The following is a 20,556-nucleotide window of genomic DNA, read 5'->3' as shown; positions in this document are numbered from 1 at the left end:
TCCATTACAAGGGAGATGTAGAATCTTGGGGAGATGGTTTGACCTTTCAACTTTCAGCTTACAGATATTCCCATCTGCAAATTGTGTATCTCTCAGAAGACTTTTCTGAGTGTTAAATGATAATTTTTATGATTCTGGTTTTTTTTCCTATGGGATATTTGGTGGAAACAGAAACTGGGAGAAGTAAGAGGACCTTGGTGGATGGTAGGAGACTGAGATAGACCCAAATGAGCCACAGATGTGCTCTGAGGGCTTAGGCATGGAGTATGAGTGAGAAACGGTAGCCTGAGGAGTGTGCTGGCCCTGACCTGTTGTCTAAGGAGGCCTGGGGGAAGACCAGGGTGACCTTCCTTTAAGAGGCCCCACCCAGGGACATCTGAGCAGTGCTATGCATTTTGTCCTGTCAGGTGCCATGGCATGAGAAAGGGAGTTAGATCCCAGGTCAGTGCCATATGAGGGATAGGTGGGGACCAAGTCTGCCAGCAGTAGCTTAGGTAGTCAAGGCTGGGCTCCTTTAATCCCCACACAGCCAAGGCATCTGACAGGAAAGAGTCTGACTGAAGATCTCGTGGGTGAATTGGGAAAAGCTTGTCTAAGAGGGCTACAGACTAGGTTTCCAAGTCCATGGCTTTCTCAAGAGGGCAGACAAAAGAGTCGGCAACAGCCAGGCAGTCAGGTGTGATGGGGAACTGAAGAGGACTTGGACGAAGCACCAAAACTAACAGAACTGTAGCAGCGGCGGCGGCGGCGGCAGCAGCAGCAGCAGCAGCAGCAGCAGCAAGCCCTGGTGTAGGCTGCAGCCTTGGGGCTGTTGACAGACCTATGCTAGGGTGAGAGATGTTGGCATTTGGCCTACTATGTGTGGGTATCGTGGCATCTAGGCTTTCCTGATTTTTTTTTTCCTGTGAAGAAAGCCTTGCTTGTTCTTAATCCTGACATGCATTAAATGCAGTCTGAGGATGAAGCCTCAGCTCCTCAGCTGGGGCTGGGGTTGCAGATAGGTCTTGGTCCCAGAATTCTCCAATGGTCTCTCCAGAACATCACTCCTTGCTATAGAGATGGTGACAGTGTGGCCCAGAGAAGGAACAGAAGAGCCTTCAGACGTCTGATCTCCAAATCAGGACTCTCCTGTGTCCTCTATCCTGTGTCAGAGTAGCACCTTTCCTGCCTAGGCATCCTGACCTGGAGGAAGGTGACCTAGACATGGACCAGCAGAGCTGTCCCAGATCAAGGAATAGAGAAACCCTGGATCAGAGAGGAGTTTAGTGAAGAAAGGGTGGAATCTGGGTGCTGGAGGTGCCTGTAAGAAGCCTGGGTATGAACTGAGGCAGGGAGTCAGCCATGGTCTGTCTATGCTGTCAAAAGATTGTGGCTGTGGACTCATAAGGTATCGGAGAAGTGAGGGGCAGAAGCCTTCTGATGAAAAGAGACAGGAAGTGGAGTTCTCTCAAGGCGGGAAGTAGAGATACCCCAGGTAGAAGACAGGCAGTGGAGCTGTCTCCAAGGGAGAGAGGCTGAAGAGGAAGAGGCCAAAGAGGAATGTAAATTTATTTCTAAGATTCTTCTGTGTGCTGGTTTCTGGCCTGAGCCAGTAGGGAAGCCATTTCCTGAAAGGGAGATACTGCCGGCTAGAGGCTGGGAGGACCTCAGCACAGGGTCAGTGCTTATCTAAGGAGCTCACCCCCACCCCATGGTCTCCGTCAACTCCCAGCAGGTGACCCTGTCTGACGTCTCATGGGAGGTCGGCTGGAGATTGTACTGTAAGACAGTCTCTGTTTGGAACAGACTATTCTTACTTTTGTGTTTTGCTTATGGGAAGCTCAAATTTAAGTGGAGAGCCTATATGTTATCTAGTGACCTTACTGAAAGACTGACGGAACACTAGTGAAAGGATTTGGATAGAACAGAAGTCCCTTGTCCTGGTTCTCAAAGGATAGCGAGTGGACAAAGGAGTGAGGCCCAGGAATGGTAAGTGGATAAAGAAGCAAGCTGACAGAGGAGGCCCCGGATTCCCCTGCCTTTGTGAGACATGGTTGGTGGCTAAAGAACGAGGAGACAGGGGCTCTTGCTTTGTGCTTCATGAAGACTGTTCTGGCTATTGGGGTAGAGAAAAGAAGTGTGTTTGGGGGCTGTTGGAGAGTCTCGGGGTGGGTCCCGGAAATACTGGGGGAATATAACTCTGAGATAGACAGGGTAATGGTGGGGTCCCTGTGCACTGTTTACAGATTTCCGGTGAGGAGAGAGAGGGCTATTCCAGGGAGACCGGAGTCATGAGGATCAATATGTCCAAAACCTTACCATGCATTTCTAGGGGCTAGGCCTTCACAACTCTGCGACCCATGTGACACCAAGGGCAGAAGAAAAGTTCTCCCAAGAAACCACCATCCTCCACCTCTGTTAAGAGAGCTTTCCAGAGGCTCTCTACTCCTGAAGCAAAGAGGAGACCAGGTACTCAGAAGCCACACAGGGAGGCGGCTTCACAACACCAGGAGGCCCTAGAGTCTTCATTGACTAATCTCCTCCTGCCCAGTGTCTTTGTTTAACCAAAGCCTGCTTCTTCTGGTTCCATTCTTTCTTCTACAAAGAGGAGGTATTGCAGAAGTCCCAAAGCCACAGAGACTCGCCTCTAACTCGTTTCGCAGTCCAATTATCTAAATTATTGCTTTGCCCTGGCACGAAAGGAGGAGGCTCGATTTAAAAGTCGCTTCGAGATAAGTGCTTGGTTGCCTCCCCTGTCAACAATGCATAATAATTTTGATCAGGCGCTCATCACGTTTTGATAGCAGCCACAATGGCTGTGACCGGGTCTCCGGGGGACTTTATTTTTAGCTACAAAATCACAAAGGAGGAGCCAGGAGGAGACTTCACATAAGGCAGCCTGAGCTTTTGAATGCTGCCTCCACAAGGCCAGCCAAAAAATTGGGTTTGGCTTCCGGAGAGTGTGGGAGGCTCCCGGGGCTGGAACACGGGCAGCCTGGAAGGGGCATCCACTGTCTTGTGCAGAATAAGTGTCTCTCCAGGAGATGCTAGCTGGATCTCCAGTCCTGGCACGGATGGGAGAAGAGATAGTTATTTCTAGCTGAGCAGCCCAAGCCTGCAAGAGCGAGAAAGAAAACTAACAGTCTGGAGGTGAGAGTGCCTTTGCGAAGAGGCAGCCACTGGCCTGAGCCGTGGACAAGCTTGGGTGGTTACACGTGGAGTGGGCAAGGAGGAAGGGTGTTCTGGGTGGATGTAACTGTAATTGTTATTGCCTGGGTAGACCAATAGAACAGAGGAAGAGTGGGGCTGGCCCAGAAGAGAGAGGGGCGGGCAAAGGAGGGTACGGATGAAAGTGTAGGTCTGTGGGAGGAGACTGTTCAGCTGCTGATGGTAGCAAGGAACTGTGGATCGCATGTGAGCCTGGGAAGGATCCACTGGTGCTGATGTTGGATCAAAGACATCATTTCCAGGGTGCATGTGGGTTTGTGACTGAGGAGCAGTGGAGGGCAGAGGAAGCCCTCAAACCCAGCTAGAGCTCGTTGTCCTGAAAGGGCACTGGGCAGGTCACAAAATGGCATGGAAGGCTGAGGCTGGGCAGGAAACATATGAGCCAAGTCTTAGTCTGGGGAGGTCCCTGAAGCCCCTGACAAAATGCAATGTGGTCTTGATATGGCCTGCCTGGGATATCTACCCTCCTGAGTGGGTATTTTTGTTTCTTGCTGTTACAGGACAATGGCCTGGTTGATTGAATGGGGCCCAAGCTTGTGCAGTAGCCATGGGAGTGAGAGGTGCATGAGGAGGGATGGGAAGTTTTCTGACTCTGTGTTGTAGATGGACTCGGAAAGAGGCCGTGTGCTGACAGCTGGAGATCCTGACAGAGGTCTGCTACAGTTCTGTGGTGTCCATGTCTCTCCAGGCCTATTACCCTAGGTAAGAAGTCACTCAGGATCCTACCACAATGGGAGACATTTCTTTTTAAAAGAGGAACTTTGAAATAGGTTGTGTCGCTGAGCAGTGGTGGTGCACGCCTTTAATCCCAGCACTTGGGAGGCAGAGGCAGGTGGATTTCTGAGTTCAAGGCCAGCCTGGTCTACAGAGTGAGTTCCAGGGCAGCCAGGGCTACACAGAGAAACCGTCTCGAAAAACCAAAAAAAAAAAAAGAAGGAAGGAAGGAAAGAAAGAAAGAGAGAGAGAGAGAGAGAGAGAGAGAGAGAGAGAGAGAGAGAGAGAAAGAGAAAGGAAGGAAGGAAGGAAGGAAGGAAGGAAGGAAAAGAAAGAGAGAGAGAGAAAAAGAGATAGATTGTGTACAGAAACTGAAATGACAGCTGGTGATTCCCTGAAGCAGGATGCAGGATACAGGATGCTGGATGAAGGATGCAGGATGCAGGATGCAGGGTTGCCGGGGATGTAGAAGGGGCAGGGAAAAGGGCATCATTCTGCCTTGTGATCCCTATAGAATCAGTGGGATGGGTGACACAGGACTGTAGCTGGCTACTTTGAGAAGTGTTGGTGGGCTCTGGATTGCTGGGGTGGTCCTTGGCTGACCAGTAATGGCCAGGCAACTTAGAAAGAGGTCTAGGTCCCACTGCAGGTACGGAGGTGCACAGTCTCAGAGTTGGAAGGCCATGCCATCTTTGGGGTGACAGAGTTGCAGGGGCCATGAGACCAGTCTGACATTGGGGGACATCTTCATGGGGAGGACAAACATGAGCCCCTGGACACAGGGATCCCCTCCCCCCTGTGCTCCTCAACAACGCCTGGATGTACAGGTCGCAAGCTCTGGTCACTTTATTACCTTACCACATCGAGCTCTCAGCCTTTGGGTCCTCTTGAGGTGATGTGGAAGCCTGAGGTCAGGAGCAGGATACTGCTGCGATGGTGGCCCAGCTGGACAGTGAATTCTGATCCTCATAGAGCCAGACAATCTTGGCTTGTAATTCAATGTCATTGCAATGACCCAGTTCCAGCTGGGCAAAGCCTATCCCTCCCTCAACCTCTGCTCCCAGAGGATAGATCCTCAGGGCAGCAGGAGACCCTTGGGGAAGAAACCTAATGCATTCCTGTCCCTGTGGACACAGTAACACACACAATGCAGATGCTCCTTCGCCAAACCTACCTCCCATCATGTATCACCTCTTGCCTGACTACTGGGGAGAGTTCCCTAAACTTGTTGGTGAGTCAGCTCTCAGAATTTCTTGTCCCTTATCCTGGGGCCTAACACACACACACACACACACACACACACACACACACACACACACACACACTTCCATTGGTCCCTCCCTTCCTGGTTTTCTTCCTGGGCCTGTCTGCATGTTTGTATAGTGATTCAGCTGTGTGTTATGTCCTCTAGGTGCTGTGGGAGACCTGCCCCACCCTTGGGAGTCCAAATTGCTTCTTTCTTTCCTTCTTTCCTTCTTTCCTTCTTTCCTTCTTTCCTTCTTTCCTTCTTTCCTTCTTTCCTTCTTTCCTTCTTTCCTTCTTTCCTTCCTTCCTTCCTTCCTTCCTTCCTCTCTTCTTCTTCTTCTTCCTCTTTTTCTTTCCTTCTCCTTTTTCTTCCCCTCTCTCTATCTCTGTCTCTCTTCCTCTCTCTCCCCCAACTCTCTGTTTCTTTGTCTCTGTCTCTGTCTCTGTCTCTCTCTGTCTCTCTCTGTCTCTCTCTGTCTGTCTCTGTCTCTCTCTCTCTCTCTCTCTCTCTCTCTCTCTCTCGTGCCCAGGTTCTTGTGCATGTGTCTATGTGAGACCTTGAGTGCCATTCCTCAGGTTCTGTCTACCTTGTTTTGGAGACAGGGCCTCTCACTGACCTGGAGTTGGTGAGCCACAAGGATCCGCCTGCCCCACTTCCCCAGTACTGGCATTAGAAAGGCACCATCTTGACTGCTCAGCTGGACCATGGGGTTGAACTCACCTGCACACATTCCCAGGCAAGACTTTATTCTGACCTTTTAAATACCAGGGGTATGTTACTAAACGTGGGAATCATAACCTGTGCCCCAAGTCAGGTCTGGCCACCCTTCCTCAATAAACACACTAAAAGAGTTGAATTGAACATAGAAAGCATAAAGGGGAGATTTATTTAATGTGCTCACATTGGGAAGAGGGATAAAGAGATTCAGTGAACACCTGAATCTCTCTTTGTGTTTCTGAAATGAGGTTAAAGCTTAAATGGAAGCCCAAAGATTGTAAGCAGTCCCAGTGACATTGTCCTTCCCCGACTGACATCCCTCCAATTTACCCATCCTTGCCTGGATGTACATCTCATGCTGTAAGGAGGTCTGACAAGTTGTCTGACAGGTGTGATCCCTCTATAAGGGAGATGGTCCTCCCCCCACACAGCCTGTGCCCTTGTCCTCTCCCACTGTGTGATTCCTGGGGGAATGCCCATTTCCTTGAAGTCCATTGTTTTGATAGTCGTCAGACTATTACTCAGGCTGAGGGACATGGGTGCCTCTTTAGAGCATCTTCATTTCTGCCAGGCCAGTTTTAATGGCTTTGTAAGTCCTGTCACCTTAGCTGACAAATGTGCCTCATAGGACAAATTAGGCCTAATGTTGCATAGAAGAGGAGCTGAACAAGAAGGTGTCTCCTGGATGACTCTTGATTCGAGGCTGATGCCAGTGGGGAAAAGCTCACCTCCCTTAAGTGTGGACCAGTCAAGACCAAGAGCTGCTGGGTGGAGGTGAACGAAGAACAGACCTAGGACCTTGGCCATGACCTGGACCCTTGGTGCCCTTCCTGGCCCCTCGCTCCAGAGGGACTCAGGGCTAGGTAGCACCTGATGCAGATCTCCTGGGCAGAGATTGTGACCATGTAGCTCCCCTTTCAAGGACTTTGAGAGTCCTAGGAACAGCTTCCTGCGCTCATGCTGTGTTCTTGACTTATTTTCCTGAAGTAGGGGCAAGACCATGTGTACAGCCCACTGAATTAGATATAGACTGGTTTAGTGAGGGGATCAAGACACGTCTACACCATTCCTGTCTCTTCGGTGCATGATGGATAGGATACTTGTTCTTGAACACAGGCATTATGAGTATTCAGGGTGTGCAATGTGCCGAACTGCAGCCACAACTGCCTCCACCCCAACCCGAAGCTTCAACAAAAGAGCCCAGTACCAACAAAAAACACTCAGGTTCATATAACAGGACTCCATTTTTGTTTCTGATGCTCTGAGGGCCAACGTACTGTGACCTTGAAATGCATTGCTGGGTCTGAGTACTTTTGCAGGTCTCTAGCCCCCTTGGCAAGGAGAAGTGAACAGCAGCACCTTCCTACTGGTCCTTGGTGCTTTCGTGGGTGCTCTGCATCTGTAGTCACCAGGGCTTGGGGGAGGGAACAGGAAGAACTCACAAACTAGGCTAAGAAGGGATGAGAGCCTTGTATTTGGTTAGAGCATAAGAAAGTGGTTAGCATTAGCACTCAGAAGGAGTCCTCAGCCTCCATCACTACTGAGTTCCCAGCCTCTCTTCCTTGACTAAAAGGAACAGTTGTCCTGCCTCAAGGTCTATCCCAGCACTGATTGTCCTTCTTATTGTTCATCCCCAGCTCTGACCCTTCCTACACTGTTGGCATCTTGCTTCAGCAACCCTTGGGATATGATGTAGGGAGCAGCCCCTAACCCCTCACTGGCTCTGCATGCGTGAAGCAGGACACCAGGAGCTTACCTCATGGTCCTCACTTACACCATGATGAAGGGAACGGGATCACATTGAAGGGGGAGCTGTCTTAGTGAGACATTTGAACAACGTGGCCAGTCATTAGGCATTCCAAAAGCCTGGTAAAGGGCAGGCTGCCTCTCCACAGGGCACTGGGGTGAGTGTCAAGTAGACCTTGGAGTTTCATGAAATAGCAGGGAAAGAGACTTTAAAGTGATCAACAGTCACTGCTATCATGGCCATCTCCCTAATCTCTGTAAGTCCTGAAGGTAAATTTTAAGGACCACACAGGTCTGCTATCCACATGAGGCATGGATACTTACATAGCAAACCTCAGTTAGAAGTAAATGATAGCAACAAGTCAGAGCTGGCCCCGGGACAGCAAAGGCCTGAGTGCATCTCTGTTCTGGGCCCTCAGCCTCCACTGCACATATAGACCAATGTCCACAACCACAAGATCCTATCCCTCTAGTGTGTCCAGAACTGAGGCCTGGGATGCTTGGACACTGGACTGGACGTGTCACAGGTAAAGCAGCATCCTATGTCACCCCAGGGATAGGAGCTGAATTTATTTTGGACAGATAGACCACAGAAGAAGTCCTCATGGTTGCATCCATACCTGCTTAGCAGTGTACCTCAGCAGTGTGCTTTCCCACCACTGTAGCTGTGAGCATCATGAAAGAGGTCAACTGAACACGAGATGCGGCTCATTACACCATGGACTTGCATTGGTGATACTGAAGCATTCTGTGACTTGAGGTACCACTAAGAAGAACAAAAGCCTGATGGTAGACTCTAGGATGCCATGGTCACCAAAGCATGTTTTGACCTCAGCTCTGCTGCCATGGGAACTGATGTGGCCATCACCAGGGGAGCGAACGCCTACAGCGCATAGTCATCTGAGGGGCTGTGAAGAAGACCAGCCAATCTGCTTCATGTGACTCCTAAAGCCAGGAACAGGATTAGTGGTGTGGGTTTTGGGGCCACAGCAGCTCAAGGGAGCAAACTCTATAGGATCCATTACGGTGGGCTTATAAATGAGCCCCAGAATGCTGACATTAGGCTCAGTACGGTCCAAAGAATTACCCCTTCTTCATCTATAGAGATGACCTACACTAAGGCAGGCAGGTAGAGCAGCTGCCTGCAAAGTCCTACTCAGCTTCAAGTCCCCCAGCTGAGAACTGAAAAGGGAGCTGCCCTGGGCATCCTTTGTCCTGTTCCTGCCTGGTAATTGACATAGTGAATGGTCGCTAATGAAGAACGGAGTGGGACTTCCTGGGAAGTGACTGCAGACAGCCAGAAAGACAACTGCTAATTACCAGTGCCAGCTGGTGGCCCTGGAGGACCATGCAGACAGAAAAGATGAGGGCTGGGAGGACCAGGCAGAGAGAAACTTCAGGAAAGCTGCTTTTGCTAGGGCCCTCTGCACCCAAGCACTGACTTACTCCATGGATGACGAATCAAGAGGTCAAGACCAACACCAGCCATGCTCTCTTTCCTGGTCAAGCCCGAGGAGGAGGTATTAAACCACCATCATAAATCTGCTAGTGTCCTCCAACTGACCTTGGCTGTTAGACTGGGCAGGCTTTCTTCAGTCTCAGACCCCAGCACTGATTGCCCTTTCTGTTGCTCATCCCCAGCTCTGACCCTGCCTGCACTGTTGGCATTTTGATTCAGCAACCCCTGGGATATGATGTAGGGAGCAGCCCCTAACCCCTCACTGGCTCTGCGTGCGTGAAGCAGGACACCAGGAGCTTACCCCATGGTCCTCACTTACACCATGATGAAGGGAACGGGATCACGTTGAAGGGGGAGCTGTCTTAGTGAGACATGTGAACAACGTGGCCAGTCGTTAGGCATTCCAAAAGCCTGGTAAAGGGCAGACTGCCTCTCTGCGGGGCACTGGAGTGAATGTCTGGTAGCTGCCTTCTTGGGTGTTTCTGCCTCATAACTCATCCTCCTGTAGTCTGGCGCGGTCTCTCCCCACACTGAGCAGGTCTCAGTTTCTCACACACCTGGTGCCCCGAGCGTCACACCTGTTCTTCCTCAGATCTGTCTCCTCATGAATCCCTCCTCTCCCTCACCTCTGGGTCACACTGTGGGGTGTGGTCCTTCAGGGTCAAGGCCCCTGATGGATTGGGATTCTGACCAGACATACCTCTCCTAGCTACACTTGTTGTGAGCGACCCAGGACCTCCTTTCTTTCTTCCGTCTTTCCCCTCCTTCATCTGGGCCCTGCCACTCACAGGGGTGAGCTGCTGGAGGGCAGGGAAGACTTCCGTTGTCAGAGTGGCTTGCCTGAATCCCAGCTGCCCCTTAATCTTAAAGATGCTGAAATCCTCGGCTGAAATGGTAGCAGGAGAGCTCTGAGACTAACTCCCTTTCGCCTATATTGTGTGCTGGGACCATACAAACTGACAGGTAGTAGAGCTTTGGTGGTTGGCAGTACTGGAGGCAAACAACCTACAACCCAGGGGTGGGCAGCTGGCTCTGCCTGCTGGTACTCCCTGCCCCCTTGGTAGTCTCTGCCCTGTTCCCACACAGACTTCTTGCATGTATCTCTCTCCATCCTTCTTCTTTATAGGAGAACACTAGCCATGTGTTAAGGACTCCTTAACCCCGTGTGGCCCCACCTTAGCTAATCTCACAGACTCTCTGTCATACACGTTCTGGATGTGTCTGGTGAAGGATGCATGCAGCCCAGCGTCCACCATGATGGCCTCTTAGAATCTCAAGGTGAAGGCATGGAACCTTCTTATGGAAGAGATGGGAAATGGCTGTTCCTCCTTTTCCTTTAGATCTTGCCCTGTGACCTGAGCCGCTTTCTCCCTGATCCCCATGGCTAGATAGATGCTGTCCTCACAGCAGAAGCCTGCTCTGCCCACCAGAGTCTAAGCATCTGAGACACTGGATCCTCTCCTTACCTGCAGAGAGGAGAATGGAGCAGAATCAAGACCCCTGAAGCCAGCACATTCTGTGTGGCAGCTAGCCTTCCCCCCATAAGCACGAGCAGGGCTCTGATCCCAGAGAGACATCACCCATGTGCATGTCTGCACACATGCACACACGGTGCTCCGTGTAGCCCCGCGCTGAGTCTTCCTGCTTCGCCTCTGAGGCAGCTGAAGACTGAGGAAAGGAAATGAGATGGGGAATCGCTTCTCGGGCAATTACCCACACCTCGTATAGTCTAATGAGCCGTTGAGGGGCCCGGATGGAACATTTAGGGGGGTTATTGAATGTTTCCTCACAGTTTACCCAGTTCCAGGAGTTAATTGATTTATGGACTGCAGGAGCATGCGTGTCTCCGAATATGAGTGGGTGCCTTTTGGATCTCTCTCTCTCTCTCTCTCTCTCTCTCTCCCTCCCCCCCCCCTCTCTCTCTCTCTCTCTCTCTCTGTGTGTGTGTGTGTGTGTGTGTGTGTGTGTGTGTGTGTGTGTGAATTCGGGGCATTCTGGCTAGAGGCCTGAGCTCCCTAGCTTTGGCATCAGGCCTCCACAGCATCTGCCTGCATTTGCTGAGGAGAGGCCACGGAGGACGTGGCTGCACACCAAGGCATGGGTCTGCAACCATGCATGCTCTCGGGACCAGGATTCCCCTTACTGTTCCCAAAATCCAGTTCATCTTACCCACTCAGATTTGTGCTATACCTAGCACGATATTTTTAACTAACCTTACATTTTTTTCTTTCATTAGTTGTTTTAAAGCTACTACAAAATGCTATTGTGAAATTGTTATGTTTGATATGATTGCTGCTCTCTTTTTCCCTTTCTTTCTGTTGAAAACATTATATTTAAGTGCGTGTGGGGGGGGGGGAAGAGAGCTAGAGAGAGAGAGCTAGAGAGAGAGAGAGAGGGAGAGGGAGAGAGAGATCAGAGACAACTTGGGAGAGTTGCTTTTCTCCTTCCACCATGTAGGTTCCAAGGATGGAAGTCAGCGCTTCAGTCTTGTAGCAAGTGCTCTTAGCAGCTGAGCTCTCTTATCACCCTGCGTTCTTTTCCTGTTTGTTTTGAGACAGGATCTCTCTTTGTTGCCCAGGCTGTCCTTCCTTTGTTGCCCAATGGCTTCCTCTACATTTTCCTAATAAACATTAAAATAATCCTGCAACTGGTCACTTCAATATGTTCTTATAACCTACTCATTGGTCACATGGCATAGCCTCCTCCAAGAGCCTGGACATTCCGAAAAGGAGAGCCATGGAAGGCCGAGAGAGAGGCAGCTTGCAGAAGTCACATCTGTGACCTCAGAGTGAGACACTGGCAGGTAACAGGCTCACTCCGGGTGGTGGGAAGCCAGGCCAGCCAAGTGTCCCACTGGTCTCTACCTTATCATCTTCTATAGAAGTATCCTTGGTTCTACCCAGACAAAGTAGCCAGGAAGAAGCAACTGTTGGTCTTGGGCCAGATGCTCTGGTCTGTGAACTCTAGTGTGTGAGTTTGTGCAGACTGACATCTAGGTGTAAGGAGATGGGACCCAAGGAGATGGCTGCGAGGCAGACTCCACTCTACCTTCACTACTTCATTAAATTTCTATAGGCCCCATCCATGTCAGGTTGGTCTTGGGCACTACCTCTAATACACACCATTCCAGACTTCAGAGACACTGAAGCTTCAGCCCCACTAAGGAAGAACAGGGGCAGTTGACAGAAGGTCTCCCCTTCCCATCCTGACCCCTGCCAGACGTCCTGCTTCCTGGAGTCCCCTCAGGGTGGGCAGGATTTGGCCTTCTACAAATGGCAGGACAGTCAGGGGATGGGATGGGGGTGGCTCTGGCAAAACTGCAAGCGGCACCGGCAGCAGCGGCGGTGGAGGCAGCCCCATTACTACACACTGCTGTCCATCTTCTCCAAGCTTGGTTCCTCTCCTAGATGCCACCGCTAGATAATGTGGGTTGGTTCCCCTATTTGTGTGCCAGGCTCCCAAGAGACCGTGCCTGACTGCCTTTGCTCTCCAGGGAACCCCTTCTCCTATGGGGCTTAACTCTGAGCACTACCCCCAGGGATGGAGCCTCTCTTAGCCTGGGCTGTGCAAATGCTCGTTCCTGACTCACCTTAGCACAATGGCCAGCAGCTGCAGAGCCATTCTTGTCACTTGGTTTCCACTCTGGCTTGTCCCCGGCTTTTAGCTGGCAGATTAGAGAAAGAGAGATTTGCATAGCAATAAAAAAGTAATTAAAATCACCAACACATGAAAAGCCCATTATAAGATTCCCTGGGAAAGACGCCTCCCCTGGTCAGGAAAGATACAGTGAGCGGGTGGGGGTGGCGAACCAATTAACCAAGCCTGTTAGCTGTCCATTATCAGCACTGGGTGCTGCACATGTAAATATTAATTGCAGCAGGGCCAACTTGCTAACAGCCAACCAAACTCATAAATATCCTGAGCACAATTAATGGTGACGAAGTGCATGTGTCTCCGATGGTGGGGCTTACTGAAACACCCAGGGATGACTGAGCAGGAAGCTGCATGCATTGCTGCTGCCACAAATCTGTCCCCTGGTTTATCCATTTCAGACGCGGCCACACTTCCCTCAAGTATCTGATTGCATTCCGAGGCCTGAGTTATGATGTGTATGTTTATTCGTTTATTCATTATATACAGCCACTTAGGAAGAATGCGTAGGCATCCACGGGCCTCTACGCTGCACACACTTGTGGGCCGGTGCCCCCATCAAATCACCCATGAGTTGCTGATTGAATTAGAGCTGTCTGACTCTTACAGGCAGCAGGAGGCCCATTTTCCTTTGGAGGGGGAACATTCTGAGCAGTCACTTCAAGGAATGATACCCATCAGGCATGAACCCTGAGGGGAACTCAGAAGCAGGGGTCCCAGGCTTCTAGCTGACTTCATTGTGATCCCAGGAATCTCCCAGGGGTGTGCTAGCTCTAATCCCTCTGTGATCTATCTACATTGGAAAACAAACAGAGAAATGTGTCTCAGTCGGAAGTCCCAGTCAGAAGGTTGTAGCAAGTTATAAAGTATAGCCTCTTTACTCTTATCCCACACCTGCCCTAAGAGACAACTGGTTGACCTCTTCCACCTAAATGCCAGCCCATGGCTCAGAGTCCTTGAACTTCATAGAGTCTAGGCTGTGTAGGAGAATATAATCTTGAAAGGGCTCCAAGACAGGACCCTCCCACCCTGGCAGCTGTCACTCCACTCCTTAGTAATCTGCCAGGTGAAACAGAAGTTATGGGAAGCAGGGTACACCCTGTGAACTGGAGGCAAGAAGCATAGATAACCTGACCACTCTAACTTCCAGAACAAAGCAGTAATGGGGTGTGGATGGTGCCACTGTTGCTCCCTAACCCCTCTGCACTTTGTCCATGTAATATAGCCCTATTAAAACAGGGAACAAGATTGGGGGCTGTCTGTTGAGATGACTCTTGAACCGAGAGCTGAAGGCTGAGAGAGATAGGGAAGTCATCTCTGCCATCAGAGGGCAGCAAGAGAGAAGAAAGCCCTGGCTGGGTACTCGTCATCAGGAGGGGATACGTTGCAGATTTTGTAGAGGGAAAGTTCTAGGGCTTTTCAGGAAGTCCTAAGGACTCAGGCTACATTTTTAAAGATGTAGAGGACATTGCAGAGTGTGAACAGAGAAGATGCATTGACCAGTTTGTCAGCAATGGCCTGAAGCTGAACATGGAGATAAAGGAGAAGAGAGGGAGGGAGTGAAGAGAGGATAAGGGGGAGGAAGAGAGATGGAGACGGAGGAGGAAGAACGAGAAAGGAGGAAGAGGGTGAAAAGAGCCAGATGGAGGAAGAGGTGTTAATAAAACAGAGAGAGATGGTGAGATAGACAGAAAATGGAGGCTAGAGGCAAAGACAAAGGGAGACAGAGAGGAAGGAAGACCAGAAGGAGACGGAGAAAGGAGAGAGAGAAAGAGAGAGAGAGAGAGAGAGAGAGAGGTAAGACACAGAGAGGGAGAGAGAGACACACAGAAAAAGGGAGAGATAGGATACAGAGAACTGGAGACAGAGAAAGAGAGAGTGGAGAGACAATATGGGGTGAATGCAGAGGAGTGTGACAAGGTGAGCTAGCAGCAGATAGACCCCACGTACCAGTAGTAGTGGCGAGAGGCAGGTAGGCACCTTAGTTTATACTGAAAGCTTTTCTCTTCCTGACTTGGATGTAGTTGGTGTGATGCGGAGGAAGGGGCCAGAGTCTCTCTAAGGCTTCCAACACTGGAAACCATCAAGAAGATCTATCTTTCATGGGTGTAGAGATGAGGTGGGGAAAGCAAGTATCTGGGAAGGCAGGGAATTAGGCAGGGTTGTTGGGCTTGTCACATCTTTTAGACCTCTAAACTCTGAATATAGTTTGGTTTCAATACTTGGATACACGAATCTGAAGTTTAGGAGGAAAAAAGTAGGCCCAGACACTTATCCCTTGTAGGGAGTACTAAGTTAAGAGAATAGATTGGCCTGAGGGTGATCCCAGGGACCTGCAGAGTTATGGAGAAGGGAGGGGGCACCAAGCGTCCAAGGTCTCCTTGGAGCAGAGGCAGGCAAGGTGAGTCATTTTGCCAAATCTGGCAACAGGTTGAAGTAAATGAGGCACGAGAAATGACCATTATGCCTGGCCACAGGGAGTTGCTGACAAGCTGTCTGGTAATGGCGGGAACTCCCAGATTATAGTTGGTAACAGAAGGAGAGATGGCAGAAACAAGCAGAACATTTGCATGGGCCATGTGATGACCAGGAGTGTAATAAGAGGCACATGGGGTCACATTTTGTGTGCGTATGCACATACATGTACATATGAATGTAAGTGCATACACAACATATAGGTGCAGAAGGTGATTATATGCATTTCTTTGTGTTTGGATGTGTGTTTATGTGAACATATGTGTGTACATACATGTGAATTCACATGCATGTGGAAACCAGAGGTCAACCTAAGCTGTTATTCCTAAGTAGCTATCCCCCCTTTTTTTTATGAGACAGGGTTTCTCACTGGGACTTGGGGTTCACTGATCAAGTTAGGCTGGCTAGCAAGCAAGGCCTAGAGAGTCATCACCTTTCCCTGTCTCCCTCTGCTAGAATTATAAATATGTACACCACACCTGCCTTACACAGGCAGGAAGAACTGAACTTAGGTCCTCATGCTTAGCGGTTCACTGACTGAGCCATTCTCTGAGCCGCAAATGATCATATGTATTTCATGGACTTTCACACATATTGTCATATATGCACGTGTATGCTACATATGTGTGAAAGATATTTGCAACAGAAGGTTATATAATTCAAGAGACTGGAGAAAAGTACACAACGCAGGGAGCAGGTGTTCAGTAGCCCCGAGAATGGAATAATCCAAGGTCCTAGTTTCTTTGGGCCCAGGACCTTCAGCTGTAGCCTGTTCTCTGTGTGATGTTATCTGTAGTTCTGAATTCAGTTTTCAGTTCAGACTGCCCAGGGAGCACAGAGAAGGTGCTCAACGTGCAATTTATGACTTGTTGTGTGGCTACATCCGCCTGTGTGTTTAATTGCTACTTTATCACCCATTAAATAACAAACATTACATAATGTGTTGGATTCCATCTGTGCAGCAGGGTGGAGTCTAGAAGGGAGGGGCTGGTTGTGTACATGGACCCTGTCATATGCAGGAACACTGAAGGGCAGCTTTCAAGGCTCTATAGCACTCACTGGTCACCCTACAAGATGGATGCTCCAGTTGCTTCTATCAGAGTGGCTCAAGACTGTAAGCAGCAACATCAGCATCTGGCGCAGCAGTTTGCCAACTCTGCTCACACACCCTTGTACACTTGCAAAGACTTAGCCACCTCCCACAAGACATATTTCCTGTCTTCATCTCTATCTCCACTACCTTGGTTTCTGTGAGATCAATGGTATCAAGATAAGGCCAGAGGCCAATGGATTGGCTGAAAGAGCCCATAGCAAGCCTGTGTCATGTGTGGATCACGACCTGGAGGGAGATTCAGTTAATACCTTAGATCTTCCACCAAGTACAACTATGTTCAAGTCACTGCACTCCAACACATACACTCCAACACTTACACACACACACACACACACACACACACACACACACACACACACACACACACACATACATACACACACACACACACTAAACAGAGATAATCCATTGAGATACCTTGTCTTTGGGACAACAGTGAATACTCACTCGGTGGCATCCAGGAAAATGGTCTCAGAAGAGACAAGATAGTCATACTGAAGATGTACTTCTCAGACCTGTAGCTGTGGGGAGCAGAGTCAGCTGAGCCCCAAAGCTGCCTTTGGGGCCCACCCCACTGTGTTCCTCTCCAGGTCTCTCTCCTCCTTTTTCTTCAAAGATGCTGAAGGCTTCCCTACCCCACTTACCTTCTCTCTCCTTCCCTTCACCCAAACTAGCTGAGACAGGAGACATCTCCAGGTGTGTCTCCCATGTACAGGGCTCTATTCAAGGCCACACTTGGTGCCCTATTCCTCCACACCTGTGCTGTGTGCTCTGGCCCATGGTCCTTGTTCTTTTGTTTGTTTTTGTGAGACAGGAGCTCACTATATAGCTCTGGCTGTCCTGTCCTGGAACTCACTATGTTAAGAAGGTTGGCCTCAAACTCACAGAGGTCTACCTGCCTCTGCCTCCCAAGCTTCTCAAGTTCTGAGGTTAAAGGGCTGTGCCACCATGCCTGACTAATTCACAGAGCTTGGGAGCTCCCTGTGAGATGGGGATTCTTATATCTATATTGCAAGGTGTTATGGTTTAGTGTGACATATCTAAAATTCATTTTTCTCCTAGATTATAGTCAGGATCAGTCTCCTAATGGAGAGATAGGATCTGTCTGTCTGATCATCTATTTGTCTGTCCTCTACCTATTATCTATATATCTATCATATTTTTTTACACATATACCTATCCTATCTATTTATCTATTTTTCCTATCACACCTATCTATTCATCTGTGATGGTTCGTATATGCTTGGCCCTGGGAGTGGTCCTATTGAGAGGTGTGGCCTTGTTGGAGTAGGTGTCACTGTGGGTGTGGGCTTAAGACCCTCACCCTCGCTGCCTGTAAGTCAGTCTTCCATTAGCAGCCTTCAGATGAGGATGTAGAACTCTCAGCTTCTCCTGCACCATGCCTGCCTGGATGATTCTGTGCTCCTGCCTTGATGATACTGGACTGAACCTCTGAACCCGTAAGCCAGCTCCAATTAAATGTTGTCCTTATAAGAGTTGCCTTGGTCATGGTGTCTGTTCACAGAAGTAAAACCCTAACTAAGACCCCATCTGTCATCTATATGGCTATCACTTATCATATGTATCATATATACCTGTATATCTATAATGCATCATCTATATGATCTATCATTCATCATTTTTAAATTTTAATATTTATTATATCCATCTATAATATGTATACCTATAATGTACCTATCTTTCATCTATCTAATCATTTATTTGTCTATCATTGGTTTATTTCTATTCATCATCTACTTGTATCTACCTATCATCTAATCATCTATCATATAATTATCTATTATTTATCATTGGTTTATCTCTATCCACCCACCTTCTATCCACCCATCACGTGCATGTTTATATCATCTACCTCTATGTATTTACATATCTATGTATCTATGTATTATCTATTGCCCATCTATCTATCTCCCTGTCTGTCTGTCTGCCTACCTATCAATCTCACCTACACACACATAGAGGAGAGTGTCTTGGGTCTGAAAGACTCACAGTTGGAGTTCTATGATACAGGCATGTGCCCACGCTCTTTCCTGGTCCTGAATTTGCTCAACTTTGCAATGTGGGAGGAGGGCAAGCTTCAGTTTGGCATAAAGTCAAACCCTGTCCCCTCTCAGTGGGAGGGAGATCCATTAATCCCTGGACCCCTCTTAGCTTTGAATTTTTTTATTTGGGCTATGAGGACAGTCATCATTTTCTGCAGGACTGCCAGGAGAAATTAGGGAAACATACATTTAGCATTCCTGATCTCTGACCTGAATGTCCCATGTAAAGCAGTAGTGGGTCTTGGGTTACAGACATCTGCTACACCTCTATGTACTTCTTCATGTTCCTGCTACATGGTGACCTTAGCTTTGCCAGGCAGAGTCACATTAGCGTGACCCTCTCAAGCCCAGTGACTACACTAAGCCTTTATCAAGCAGCTGACTTATCTCTGATGTGCCATGATTCTCAGAGGCACATCCCCCTGCCCTCCTGGGCCCTGGCATCCTAGTCAGAAGGATCTGCTGATGGCCTTCTCTTCCAATTAGCTCCGAGTGTCAGACTGCAAATTGACAAAACTGTCAGACAAGCAACAACAGAAAAAAAGGTTTTTAATTAGTTCTTCATGAAGATCAGGAAACATGGTAAGAGAAAAATGCCTGAATCTGCACGAGGTTCTTTGAACTATAATTAGAATGTGGGATTTAAAAGCCGTGCGGACCCATTAGCTCCGTGCTTACTGCTCAGAAGCTGCGTGGAAGGGGAGTATGGGGGAAGCTGGTGATGGTCATGTCAGCGTAAAGACACATGTTCTCTCAGTTAAATGCATAAGATTTCCCTTTTTATCTGTGCTCCTGAGAGTCCTTGCAGCTGGGCATCAAACCTAGAACATGGATACAGTATCTGTTCATGAGGCATCATATCAAAGCTGGGCACTGGATTCTTGGGCAACAGAACTTGACAAAGATGGGAAAGTGAGTACAGAGGACCCTGGGGTAGCTTGGAGAACAGAGGAGCAGCATTCTGGCCCCTCCCAAGTCAGTCAGTAGCACCTGGCCCCTCCCATCTCAGTCAGTAGCAACCTGGCCCCTCCCAACTCAGTCAGTAGCATCCTGTCCCCTCCCATCTCAGTCAGTAGCACCCTGGCCCCTCCCATCTCAGTAAGTAGCAACTTGGCCCCTCCCAACTCAGTCAGTAGCACCCTGGCCCCTCCCATCTCAGTCAGTAGCATCCTGTCCCCTCCCATCTCAGTCAGTAGCACCCTGGCCCCTCCCATCTCAGTCAGTAGCACCCTGGCTCCTCCCATCTCAGTCAGTAGCATCCTGGCTCTTCCCATCTTAGTCAGTAGCACCTGGCCCCTCCCATCTCAATCAGTAGCAACCTTGACCTCTCCCATCTCAATCAGTAGCAACTTGTCCCCTCTCATCTCAGATAGTAGCAACCTAGACCCTTTCATCTCAGTCAGTAGCAACCTGGCCCTTTCCATCTCACACAATAGCAACCTGGTCCCTCCCATCTCAGACAGTAACAATTTGGCCTCTCCCATCTCAGACAGTAGCAACTTGGCTCCTCTCATCTCAAACTTTAGCAACCTGGCCCTTCCCATCTCAGACAGTAGCAACCTGGCCCCTCCCATCTCAGACAGTAGCAACCTGGCCCTTCCCATCTCAGACAGTAGCAACCTGGCCCTTCCCATCTCAGACAGTAGCAACCTGGCCCCTCCCATCTCAGACAGTAGCAACCTGGCCCTTCCCATCTCAGACAGTAGCAACCTGGCCCCTCCCATCTCAGACAGTAGTAAGTTTACCCCTCCCTTCTCAGACAGTAGCAACCTGGATCCTCCTATGACAGAGAGTAGTAACTTGGCCCCTCCCATCGCAGACAGCTACAACCTGTCCCCTCCCATCTTAAGCAGTAGCAATCTGGGCACTCTCATCTCAGACAATAGAGCCTGGCCCCTCCCATTTTAGGCTGAACCAACCTGGCTCTGCCCATTTCAGATCCACCCAGAATCTGGAAGGTGATTCTGCCTCTTGGGTAGGAGGCTCCTTGTCATGAAATAGAAGAGGGTAGCTCAAAGCTGGGCTGCCAGCACTTTGATGCTCTTGGCAGAGAATGCTATTTAGACACAGTGAAAGGGAAACAAAGGAGGAAGCCCCAGTTCACCTGAATTAAGACGTCTCTACTCTCATCCTCCCGGAGGCCACCTGAGGTCCCCCTTATCGC

The 20,556-nt window shown here is 49.4% G+C and overlaps 1 long non-coding RNA gene across 2 annotated transcripts; it reads left to right on the top strand.

The window, feature by feature from the left end:
• Nucleotides 1-2,845: 2,845 nt before the first annotated feature.
• Gm32918 lies at nt 2,846-12,083 on the top strand. Of its 2 annotated transcripts, none has more exons than XR_875409.3 (3): nt 2,846-3,129; nt 3,708-3,909; nt 5,770-12,083. It is a non-coding gene; the product is annotated as a predicted gene, 32918 (long non-coding RNA). The 2 variants fall into 2 exon arrangements; XR_875408.2 differs by having other exon boundaries at nt 3,811-3,909; nt 5,770-12,082.
• Nucleotides 12,084-20,556: the final 8,473 nt, after the last annotated feature.

The sequence above is a fragment of the Mus musculus genome, chromosome 15 (genome assembly GCF_000001635.26).
Source record: "Mus musculus strain C57BL/6J chromosome 15, GRCm38.p6 C57BL/6J".
NCBI classification, from domain to species: Eukaryota; Metazoa; Chordata; class Mammalia; order Rodentia; family Muridae; genus Mus; species Mus musculus.
Note: the sequence above shows the minus strand (reverse complement) of the source record. Positions and strands in the feature narration are given on the sequence as shown.